The sequence below is a fragment of the Phalacrocorax aristotelis genome, chromosome 2, assembly GCF_949628215.1.
Source record: "Phalacrocorax aristotelis chromosome 2, bGulAri2.1, whole genome shotgun sequence".
In the NCBI taxonomy this organism is placed as follows: Eukaryota; Metazoa; Chordata; class Aves; order Suliformes; family Phalacrocoracidae; genus Phalacrocorax; species Phalacrocorax aristotelis.
The window spans coordinates 118,751,200-118,764,329 of NC_134277.1; positions in this window are offsets into that span (position 1 = coordinate 118,751,200).

Below are 13,130 nucleotides of genomic sequence, written 5' to 3' on the forward strand. Positions count from 1 at the left end.
GAAAGAACAAAAAGCTGGAGAGCCCCTCGCTATGTCCCACTACTGGTAAGGTGAGGATGTCCTGTGCCCTCAGGCAGGGCTGCTGAGTAGGGTTGGCAAAAAACCAACAGATTTGCTTTGTGAAACATCTCAAGGTGGTTGGGATTGATGCAAGATATCAGCACACACAAGATTGAGACTGTCTGATAGTTAACATGGAAAGAATATGATGAATCTCTGAGCCAGTGAAATAAGCCTTTTATAGGGGAATGACTCGTACAACAGAGGGAGGGCATGGGTCTAACTGTATGTGAGTGCATTGTGGGTATGTGTGTGAGCCCTCGGACAGGGATTTAGAAGCACTAAAATTCTTGCAATGGGCAACCTCCATCCCTGCTCAGCTCTGCCTCTTGTCCAGCTAATCACATCAGTACAACAAGCCCAGCATTGCTGACTGCCCTCATCAACATTGCCGTTACTTGCTGTCACTGAGGTTACTCAGTGAGGAATTTGTGCCTTTCACAAATGGAATGGAGAAAAGGTAGAGCAATACAGTAGGGGAGGAGAGAAACTGGTTGTCTGTTCCTTTTTTGCACTGCTTTTCACCCCAAATCTCTGTGACCGAACCCAGCTCCTTCCCCTGCAGGAATCCCATTATTTCACTTAGAAAATCTGGTCAGTCTGCTCATCGTTAGGTTAAATCAGGATTCCCTGTGCTGTGCCTAATGTGTTATGTGGGGAATTTAGCAATGACACTTACAATCCCTTCCAATTTAAGTTTAAATCCTTCTCTACAATTGAATCTTACTTCCCTGACAAAATTATTCTAGATTATTTTTAAACAATCAAATTTGCTGTGGACACATTTCCCTTGATAGGCTGAGCTTCACCCTCCTCTCCCCACCCTGGAGTGACTTGGAGCCTGTGTGTACTCCTTGCCCCTTGAGAGAATATCTCAAGGACAAAAAAGCTGCCAAGTGACAGGAACAAACCACAGGAAAGTGCTGCTCATCCTCACTCTCCCACCCAGTCCCTAATAAAGAAAACTAATAATGCCCATTTTAGGTAGCTTGCTTCTACAACTCCAGTCTCATTATTTCAGCAAAGCAGTGTAAGCTGCCAGCTGTATCTTTTATACCTCCAGTCACACTTTGCAGAGGAGCTCTTTGCTGCTATTTTGAAAGCGATTCCCCCCCTCCCTCCACCTTTTCTTCATGTTGCTTTCCTAGATCCTGACTGAAAGGAGGGTAGGGAGAGCTCTGCATGCAAGGCCGAGGAGGACAGGCAGGGTGGGGGGGGGTGGGTGGTGGTGTGAGCAGCAGCAATCCCCTCTATCACCTGTGTCATTTTCTCACTTCCTTACTAATACCCTGATAATTAGAAGGGTTCTCATTAAGCTTATCCCAGTTCCCTGGTTTAAATGCAAACTATTTGTTATATCCAACAGTATCCTGCCAAATACTATGCTGATTAAGAGCATTTCTGATAGCATCCCCAAAGCTTTTCAGCTGCGGAGCCCTTTGGGCAGCCATCTCCCGCTTCCCAGCGTGGCTGTGAGAGAGGGTGGATTCTGGGGCCGCACAGAGTGCCTCTGTAGGGCTACAGCACGAGTGCTGCATCCTATCTCCTTTAGTGCTGTCCCTACTGGCCTCAAGCCAAGTTTAGCCCTTGCTGAACACAAGAAAAATCCAAGTGTTTTTTGGCAGAAATACAAACCACTTGGAGCACTTCGGCGTATGGATGTGAAGTGTTTTACAAGCATCCTTAGAAGCCCGGCACAGCTCTTTGTATCATAAATTTCTGTAGTGTGGACAAGCCTTGAGAAAATACCTAAGAGAGGAATGGGAGGCAACTGACAGCATAATTACTGACTTGGGGAAAAAGGGGGTCAGAAATGGAGGGGAGAAGAGAGACTTGTTGATTGGGCAAAATTTTAATAGTGCGGTTTGATCAAGAACTGGAAACCAGGGGGGAACTGAACACATTTTTGTTTTGAGGTTTGTTTTTTGCCTACTGATAACAAAAACTAAAAATAGCTAAAATCAGAATAATTTCATTTCATCAATACAACATTTAAATTTACTAGAAACCAAGTTTTCCCAAATTTCATTTTGGAATTAGAATTATTTTACTCCTTTTTTTTAACTGTTACTTTCATACCAAACACTCCTCCAATCCCCCTTTAATTTGCATGGGGACAATAAGAGGTTGTTGCAGAGACTATACTGTATTTCTGTCTGTACAAAGTCTCCGCATCATTGCATTCTTCAGCATGCTAATGTTGATACTAGTACTTTCTGCATGAATTTCCACGTTTTTCTCAACTGATGCCTTAGATGCAGACAACAATTTAATTCCATTTCATCAGAAGTGATGACAAATATTCTTTGGTGAAACTGAAAGATGATATCAGAATATACTTTGTGTGCAGCACTCTCATAAGTGTATCAACAACCTATTTTTCTTAGCCATTTAACTGATGAAGAGGAAGAAAAAAATTCTGCGTTAGAAAAATCTAAAAAGAAAGTGACTCCACTGACTTAAATTCCTGCTTCAGTTTCACTGTAATGAATTTGGAGAGGAAAAACCTGAAGTCATATCATCTTTTTTTTTGTCTCTCCCATCTTTATCACTTGAAGACTCACTGGATAGTTAAGTTTCAATAGCTATGGAGCGGGACACATTTGTGAAGCTGCTTGAAGATTAGTAGGTACTCAAAACAATAAAGCAGTGATAGAATGACCCCAGTTAATAGGTTTTATCTTGGCAAGGAACTTATTCCCATCTGCCTTAACGAGCTTGAAAATAAAATAAGCAGAAGCTGTCAAGGTCTCAGGAGGTGTGAGCATCACTCCTTACTGTTAGTAGTACAGCTGCACAGAGCTGAGGAGGCTCAAGAAAAACTCTCTAAGGTTTCTACTTAGCCCTGGTTCCTCTGTTGCATTCAGACCACACCGAACATGTCCCACCAGTAACTGACACAGCCTGGGATTCCAAATGGTGAGCAGCATCACATCCACTGCTTGCCATACAAGATGTACCCTCAGACATGGGGCAGAGAGCGCTCAGAGGTGTTCTGCCTCCAGGAAACCTCTAGAGAGTATATACGCTATCACATCTCTTCAGAGAGTGAAACTTGCTCTCCCTGTATGCTGCTCTTTCATTAGTGCGTGTGGATACAGGTTGTGTGGTGGGGAAGCTAAATGATACTCCCCACTTACTCTTGATATCCCCTTTGGGGAGTGGACAGACTGCTGTCCTGTGTCTTGCAAAGCAAGTCTCCTTATTCCCTATAATAAACCGTGTGCCTACAGTTAGGAAACGATCCTATGATGTTACTGGTTTATTGGAGGAAACTATGGGAAAGGAGAGAATCTGGATGAGAAACAAAAATTCAGGAAGGGTGGGCATTACATGCCTTTTCCTAGCATGGCAGTGCTAGGGAAGGCTTTGCAGAAGGTATGGGTATTTCTTCTCTGAACAAAAGAGACATTGTCTTTCAGTTCTGCATCTGGGTGACTGCCAGTGGAATCTTCTGAAAAAGAGGAGAAAAAGCATTGGACTTCTGAAACTTAGAACAACCTCCTAGAGGCTGGGAAGAAAGCTGAATGAATGACCCCAGCATGGGGAGACGCAGCACAGCACAGGCTGTGGAGAGAGATGCACTGGCCGAGCCACCCATCCCCTGCTCCTCTCTCTGGTGGCTACTCATATGAACCAGGTTACTCTGGGGGCTGCTTCTCCCAGGGCCACCAACCAAGCTGCTCCTGGGTGCACTGGTTACCCTCTGCAGCCAGGAAGAGCTGGGCTATCTTGCTCATTTTACCAACATTTACCAGCATGGCAGCTAATTAAAGAGGACTCACACAAGAATTTATCCACTGGATCTGAAGGATTGTCAGTCTTCAAGGGGACAGTGGGAGCCCTTGAGGAGGGAAATGTCATCAGCTGGCACTCCTAGCTTTGGAAGATGAACATGCATACATGCATAGACTTAATTGTAGCTACTGTTTAAAAATACACTGCTAGAAACTTTAGCAAGGCACAAGAAAATTTGTAAGGCAGTAAAGACAAACCTTTAGGCTGTTCTCTTCAGTTATTCCCAACCCGTGCATGTGTGTGGGGAATTCATTGATATATAAACTTAGGAGCACTGAAGTCGAGGTTACAGGCTGCAGGTGGTAATGAAATAAACAGTGATTTTGATTGTTTCACCTTCAACAAGTAGGACAGAAAACTAGGCAAATTGGGACATCCCTCCACGTGAGGAACAGCCAAATATCAAACATAAACTAAAGATTAAAAGTAATTGTCATATATACTCAGTCTTTGTGCTTTGATATAGGCTGAGAAGAAGGCAATTTAATCAATTTGTTACACTCTATGTGATATGCATGCCTCAGAAGTTTGTTGTTTTGAAGTTGTTTTTGAAAAAAAAAAGAAGATAAAAAAGGCAAAGAGATTTCATCTACAGATAATTTGCTAAAAGTGGTTATCAGAGAGGCCTAGAAAAATATATTAGTATGTAGAGGGTAACAGAGTTTAAAGTAATAGGACTGGAGGTTAACATGATAATAAAGTTTGGCCAGACAAGTATGAAGACTCCTTTCATTACACAGCATGAATATGTACCACTCCTGCCTCTTCCAAAAAGCTTTCTATACACGCTTTGAATTTTTGTGTGAGAACATCTGGACTAATAGTAGTTTGTCCTTATTCTTTTTTGACATGTTGGTAAACTGTCCTTTATTACTAATACTCTATTTTTTAATCATGCTTTATTTAAAAAAAATTTATCATTAATGTATAGCAGGCCAAGCCTTGTATAAAATCCCTGTTAGAGTAATATGTTAGACTATGGAATCTGCCACACAAAATAAGATAAAGACCTTAGTTTGCTATTATAAAAATGTGGTCAGCTACAATTCACAGCCCCAGCAAAAGAAAAACTGATGCTGAAAATGGGCACAGTGAGATATTTGCACTGTTCAAGCCCAATTATCTCCTTGGTAACAAGTTCCTTCATTCATTACATATTGTATTGTCAGAATAAACCATGTAATAGTGCTGTATGTGGGTCTGTTCTGCTCCTGCAAATATGGAATATGGAAGCATAAATATGCAACCTGCTAACCAGTTTATTTTGCTTGCTGGAAAATTAAAATATCTCTGTGAGTCCAGATCTGCCAGACAACAGCACTCTTCACTTTTCATATGTAACTTTCCTTTTAGATACTAGTCACCAGAAGGTAATGGGCTTTAAGTTATTTACCGTCTGGTGAAAGAAGAAACTCCACCTGGCCACGTTTTAAAATCCACCTCTCACAAACAGATTGCTATTTCACCATGCCTATAACCTCATTTAAATGAACATGTTTTACACATTTCATGCCGTTACCAAAGTTGAGTGGACTTTACCAGAAGCTCAGGTGAAATGCTGAGGTGATTTACATAACACCTCAGACTCGACGTATGTGGTTGCAGGTTTATGTGCTGAAGGTATAACTTGCTGTTGTTAATTTTTGTGGGATTTTTGTGACTGATTCCAGCTTAACTGTAATTAAGATAATGGTTGCTGGAGGCTAAAAGTGGAAGAGGCCATTCATTCAATAATCATCAGATCTAGTGTCAAGGAAACTGCTACGCGTGAAAAAGAACAAGGTGGAGCTAGGTTATTACAGCCTTGTGTACACTGCTGTCTGTTTCGGGCCAAGATCCAAAAGTGTTTCATGGTCTAAAACAGCATCCAGAGATTTCAGCTGGGAAAGGAGCCCATTTCTCTTTATTGCACAAGCACATAGGAAGAGATGTTCTGCCACCAAAGACTTTGCAGTCTCGCTAAAATAACAGAGAGAAAGGGGATGGGATGGAAAGATGAAGGCAACTGTGGCTGGAACACGGCTGGTATATGGCTTTGTTATGGCTTCTCTTGTGAAGCTGTGGAAGCAGTGAAAGAGAATACCAGAACATTCACCTCCTGGCTGGTTCCTTCCGGACATACAGGGGATCTGAAATATCATTTCTTGGGCCAAGGAATAATATCATATAATGCCAGCACAGAGAGAAACCAAGAAAGACGTCGTGTAAGAATGAGGGCTGCAGCTCCCTTGTGTAGGAGAATTACCATTCATAGCAGGAGCTGTGTACCTTTTAGGTTAGAGCCTGCCAGCCTGTTTACGTCCTGCTGCTAAGTTATTGGTATTAACTTGGCATGTTCTGTCAGTCGTTACCCTCAATGTCAATCCTAAACTTTTCTTGGTAGTAGCAAAAGTAGGAGCATTAGGATAGACAGCACTGCTGTGCCTGAAATAAGAAGTCTGCCCTCCTCTGATAAAAGCCAGTCTCCGTTAAAGTAACGTCTGCTGCTGCCAATGGCACTCCTTGCAGGGGCGGGTCATTTGAAGGAAACAATATCTAGTGTAGGCACATAGTTATCACAAAGATATCAATTTTTAGCTTGGTTAGGGAGACAGTAAATTGGGAAATGAGCCAAGGATGAGATATTAATATTATTAGGATTCACATGATGTCCCAAGAACCAAATATCTGAGTATCCCACAGAAAGCTGTGTCCTCCAAAGTCAGATGAAAAGTCAAAACCAGTGCGTATGTGGTTCAAAATGCTGATGGGATCTAACTGTACCAGCACAGTTACATGCATGTGAACTCATGTACGTGTGATGATTTCATACAAAGCAGAGGTTTCAGTGGGGCTCCTTTCATCTGTGTTACATCACACAGGTGATGCTTGCTTGAGCCCCACTGTGTACAGTGCAGCTGACCAACATCTCGATTTACACTGGCAAGGACAGTTGTGTAGTTTTAGTCATAAGCACTCAAAAATATTCTTAGCCTGTAAGCTCTTCAGCCACACATTATATGTATATGTTGGCTGACAAATGCACACTCTGGAGTGTGTTAATGGTTACTTAGGAAGAGTTGCACTTTCCTTAGCCAGCTTCAGCTGGCATTTTGCCTAAAGACAGAGATCTTCCCAACTGCAAGTAGTGCCATGATTATGGGACAGTAGGTTCATGAAAAAGAGACATTATTTTTATATTGGACTCTTCAGAGGAAACTGCCACAGTCACCAATCTGATCTTGGACTCTCTGCCATTTTGGGTATCTCTGGTTTATCGTCTGGCAAAAGGGAAAAAATACAGTAGCAGTGCTGCTTTTCTGCTAACCCTTTCCAAGTTTATCATCAATGGGATCTGCTGCATTTTTTCCATAATGACATGAAGAGAGAAGAGTTTCTCACTTAAACATAGTGGGAAAGCATTTTCTGTTATCACAAAGCAAAAAGCTGGAGACTAGGAATAGATCTAAAAAGGTCTGGGAAAAGTCTTTTCAACTGGACACTGAAACAATTTCTCATGGAAACAAAAAGTATCAGTTCTGTAACATCTTGTTTTCTTCTCATAGGTTCTGATTCCTGAAGTTCTCTGTTTCAGTATTACACATGTTGTCACATGGAGGAGAAGCATGAAATCAGTATTTATGAAAGTGACTTGAATGATCATTCAAATACCCTTCCCCATGTAATGTTAAGCTTTCAAAGGACGCCAAAAGATGACCCCACACTACCCGCTGGGCCCTCAGGGAGACAAGAAATGGCTGATTCTGAAAAGAGGTGTTTTCATTCCCCAAGGTAATGATAATGCCACTTAAAATACCACTATATTTCTGAGCTTTGAGCTAGCTGCTGTTCTCTGTAACTTCAGATGTATTTTAGGATTACTAGTGTTGAATTTGGAAAGAACTTGAGGGTTTTAATACAAATATTAACGTCAAAAGAGAATTACAGATATGCATATTACAGGGTGCTTTCACAAGATTTTGATACTGGAAGCTAAACAGAAATTAAAGTACTTCCAAAAGGAATTTGAATAGGGAATAGGGATTTTCCCAGCCCTATCACAAGTTTATGAAATCTGTTTGATGTGTGTTTTTGAGGAGGACAGAGAGCCCTGTGTCTAAGTTTGGAAATAATTTAGAGACATAAGTAGGGCACTATTAACTTTTCACGTTCACTTTCTTAACTGGTGTTGGATCTCAGTGACTTTTAACTATGGCTGAACCCTGCCTCCCCTCATTCAACCATGGCAAAATTCTGATTCATAAAAATACTGCATATTCACAGTGGGATTTACTACTAAGGCAGGTGGAAATTTATATCAGCTCAATAAAATTTATACTGGTGTCTTTTTCATTGGCCTAGCTAAACACTGATGGTTCCTACTAAATTAAAGGCATTAATGGAGTTGGTCCTGATGGGACTGAGGTTATGAGGCTGACAGGAATGGAGTGTTTTCCCTTTGCTAGTGAAGCTGCTTCATTCCATGTGGTCTTGCCCTCCTAAATCAGCATTTTTCCTGTACGTTATTGCCATTGCTCTGGCATTCCTTTAGTTTCACCAGCAATGTAGCTGCAGTATAGGTCTTAGCAGCTGATGGGGTTTTAGGTACAGCAGTGCTTGAACAGAGCAGATCTAGACTTTATAAAACTTCCTTTATTTCTCACTCATTTTTTTCCTAGGCAGGGTTTTTCTGCTGATATAATACATCCTGGTGGGGAATGACAGGATTAACCCCAATATGGGGTCCATGACTCCAGGCTTTTCTTTCTTTTGGAACCTTTTTCTATGTGCTATGCATGTCTGGGTGTTTATTTATGAATGTAGAAAACTTATTTGATTGACCTTAGTTCCAAAGTGACAGTAGCATGTATCATCTTTCGCAAATTAGAGATATCATAAAAGACAGAGACTGCCTGGGGGCACCTGTAGTGAGATGGACATGAGGGTAAAAGAACAAAGACTCACAGGAAATATGACTTCATGAGTTCTGCTGCTCATGGAACAATTATTAGTATTAGTATTAGTATTAGTATTAGTATTAGTATTGTTTTTGTTGTTGTTGTTATTATTAAATGTAGTCTCCTAAGGGCTGGAAATCCAGTGCTCTTTAAGTTACAGTCTTTGGTATGACGAATGTGTTTAAAAAAAATATATGGTGAGAGATTACATCCCCTGAAGCTGGGGATATTTCTTACAGCATTTCGTCTTCCCGGCTCATTATCTGTATGGCTCATTGTCCCAGTGCTGTGTCTCCCATAGAGAGTTTAAAAAGCAATAAACAAATAGATCTCAGTTTAGCAGCAGATCCTTCTGGGAGAATATTTGTAAAGCTGGAATTTTTCTGTCTTCCAAATTTCCTGGTGATTTTGTATCTGAATGTTTTTCAGATATGAAAGTCTTTTCATATCAGCTTGACAGGAAGCAGTGCATACCACACTACTGTAATGTACCTAAAGCTTAAGATGAGAGATGAACAACCTGGCTTAGCAGGGGATGCAGGAAGAATTGGTTCAGCCCTCAAGCCAAATCTCAAACCGACCCCAAACTAATTTGTGTCTGGCTGAATGTTGTCTTTGAATCTTATTTGTTCCAGGGTTCCCTGGAGAAAGAAGATAGCAGTGAATTTTGAGCTGCCTCTTATGTAGGGAAGCCCCATAACTCATGAGATTTGAAAAAAGCATCTGGTGAAAGCCCAGCAAGGGGTTGAAAAGGATGCATAAAAGACAGAAACAGGGCGCAAGTTCCTCAGAAGTTGTTTATCCTGTCTGCTGAAATGTTTCTTTGGCTGTTTCTCTGAGTCATGCCATGATAATAACAATAGTCTGCACTATTACAAGAGCAGTGGGTGAGAAAAGAGAAAAAGTAAGGTAGTTCCCTTTGCTCTAAGGCACACTCAATGAGTAATACATACGAGTCTTCACATTCAATTCCAGCTATCTTCAATAAAAGGATTGTTTATTTGCCACAGGGTAGAAAAACAAAGGTAAACCAAAGAAAAAATAATCAGAAAATAAAAGTTAAGCAGACTGTAAGCACAATAGACCAGATTACTTCAGTTTGACCCAGCTAAATATATTATCGCAAAAAAAGCATTCAAGCTGGGCATGAAAGCTGACATCATAAAACTTGTTTAGCGTCTAAAGTTAGGCACCTAAATCTAGATTGTGAGTGCTTAAAAAAAGTACGAATCTTTCCTAAGGTGGTCACATTTCTGCAGTTCTTGCAAATGTGAGCAGTACCTGAGGGGAACCGTGTTTTGCACCTTTACAATTCAAGTGCTCCACTTGAGACAACCCAGCACAGAGCTGTAGTGAAACTTCAGGGCATAGTGTCACTTTGGCATCTCTCTTCCCTGCCTTCCTGCCCCTGGAGATGCAATGAAAATTCAGTGAAGACACAAGCAAGCAGCTTTGTATCTAGATTACAGCTTTGCTGTAGGAAATGGGTATTTATAAGCACTTAACTCCTATTCTCACAGTGTTTGTTCCTAATTTGCAGTATTTTGCCTGTACATTGGAATCTCTCCCATCTCTTCTAACTCCTGCCATCTTGCTTGTCTAAACGTCCTGGCTTCTCTGTGGGAGCATGGGAATGGGCCACATCCAAACAAGGATTGTTAAATATAAGCTGTCCTCTCCCCTTCACTTATGATATACTCTTTCTTTCCATTTCTGGAGAAAAAGCTTCCAACTCAAGACCTCTTGTGGAAGGGATTCAATTCCCATAGTTCAGATCCAAAAAACTGTAGAGTATTCATACTTCCAGTTGATTTCAATGGGAAATTAGGGAGGTAAACAAGAGTTACCTCCCTACTTTCATGGGCATAGAGACCATGCTCAGTAATGCAATACACCTCTCCCAGTCAATCCGATGAAAGTTGGTTTTGCTATAACAAAAAACCCCATTTCTACTGTAAAATTGCCTTAACAGGTAGCATGGAAGCTTCATGCTCTGACCTGTACATTTCAAATACTGTAAAGCCTATTCTTCTCTCATTATTTCGCATTCAGTTTTGGTTTACTCTCTATTTGTATTGTTTACAACATTAATGATTTGCATTTAATCAAATAATTCCGGTCCATTTCCATTGTACAAATTGGTCCTCCAGGTGTTCACATAAAATCCCATTAGTGTGTTTTCTCCCAGCACATCTTGGGATACAATATCCCGTTACTATGAAAATGGAAATAACTGTTTTCCCAGGCAGGTGAAGTGTTGTGTAGCATAACTGCTGTGCTACTAAATTTTAACACTCAAATTTTCTTATACAATGTAATTCATATCAGAAATGCAGGACAGTGACTGTCACGCATGGCATGTGCTGTGGTTTTTTTTAAGTTTTAGCAAAAAACAATCTAGCTGCATGAGCTGTGTGAGCAGGACCTCCCTCCCCCACCTCTTCCCTGTGTTCTGAATTAACCATTGCATTCACATGAGCAAAACAGAGCTGGAAATAGGAACCGGAGCCCAGATCCTCCTCTGGCATAAACAAGTACAGTTACACTGAAGATAAGGGGCATGGGTTGATGTAAACAAGTGAGGATATGGCCCTTAAAAATTCATTTTTGTCACTGTCTTAGCCACTAAAAGAGGAGCATCCCTGCTTTGCAGAATACAGGCCCACTGTTCTAAAAGATGGAAAGGATGGTGCCCCCTTTGCAGTCCTAGTAGTCAGTTAAATGTGCCTGCGGTGTGTCCTTATGGGGAAGAAAACTAACCACATCCTGGGCTGCATTAGCAAGAATTTATCCAGCAAGTTAAACAAAGTGATTTTCCCCTCTGCTTAGTACTCACAAGCCACACTTGTATTGCTGTGTCTGGTTTAGGGGCACCTGAAAAGAGTTGTTGGCAAACTAGAGAGTCCAGGGGACAGCTGCTAAGACACTGAGGAGGCTGGAGGATGTGACATACAAGGGAAGTCTAAGGGTTTTTTTTGTGTGTGTGTCTAATTGCAGTCTTCCATTACCTGAGGAAGGGTTACAGGGAGCACAGATCCTGACTCTTCTCTGACGTGCACAAAAAGAGGATGAGAGACAGCAGTGACAAGTTGCAAAAGAGAAATTCTTACTAAAAAATTCTCAACACAAAGGGGGTTGAGGCAGGTTCATATGTGTGAAGGTGTATTAGCAAGGTCCATCCATAGCTGAGGTGTACATCGGTTCTGATGATGAAAACTTCTTTTAGGCAAAAATATAAGGGTAAAGAAGGAGACACAGACAGACAGGAAGACAGTACACGGGAAACTGCTCACCAACCAGCTGGGAAGGGAAGTGATGAGGGTTCCCAGAGGAGCATCCTCTCTTCATGTTCTGTCCTACACAGCAGGGTTCCCCCATAGTAATTTTCCCACAGTAACTCTATAGTTTCCACCAGCCCCTGCTCAAACCCTCGTTGGTCGTTCCCACTGAGGAGTGTTAGAGCTGGTTGGAGCACACTTTGATGAGCAGCAAGTACTGTGTGCTGCTTGGTAGCTGAGCTACGCACATGCACATTGTTGGTCCCTTATGTGACCCAAAAGCTACAGCTGAAGGGAAAGGAGAGAAAGGGAGAAAGAAGGGGTAGTTGTCACACCAGCAGAAGTCACTTCCCATTGACAGTCCCCACAACAACGCTATTGGTGTTTGCATGTGCATGAGAAAAACAGCATGAAGAAACAGCATGAGCGCAACAAAGGAAAGATACCATGGCAGAAGCTCTGGAAAACACTGCCCTGGCAGCCTGGGTGAAAGAGTGCAAAGCTGGGCATGAAAAGGTGGTCTCCAACATTGCAGGCAGAAGGCCCTTTGCAAGCCAACTGGCTAAGGCATCTAAGGCACTGTGCAGGGAGGCTTAGGGGAAGAATCCTTCACTGAAAGAGTGGTTTGGCACTGGAACAGGAGCCAAAGAGGCTGTGAAAACTCCCTCCTCAGAAACACCCAGAGCTTGACTGGAGAAGGTCCTGTCCTTGTCCTGACCAACCCTTGAAAGTAGCCTTGCTCTGATTGCAGGGTTGGACTAGGTCATGCCCAGAGCTCTCTTCCAACTTAAAGTTCCCTATAATTCTCTGTAAATAGTGTTGGGCACCATCAGCGCTGTAAATGTATTTCAAATGTGGTGACTGAAGGCTAAAAATTCCTGTAAGGGGAGAAGACAGAGCTCGTGCTCACATTGGATATATTTTGATCTGCCTAGGAAGATGATTAAAAAAAGATTATTTTAATTGGCATAATTTTTATAGGGGCTTCATCTTTTTCACTCTCTTTGGATTGTGACTTATGAAAAATTTAAAAGATGATTCAAGCATAAGTACCAAA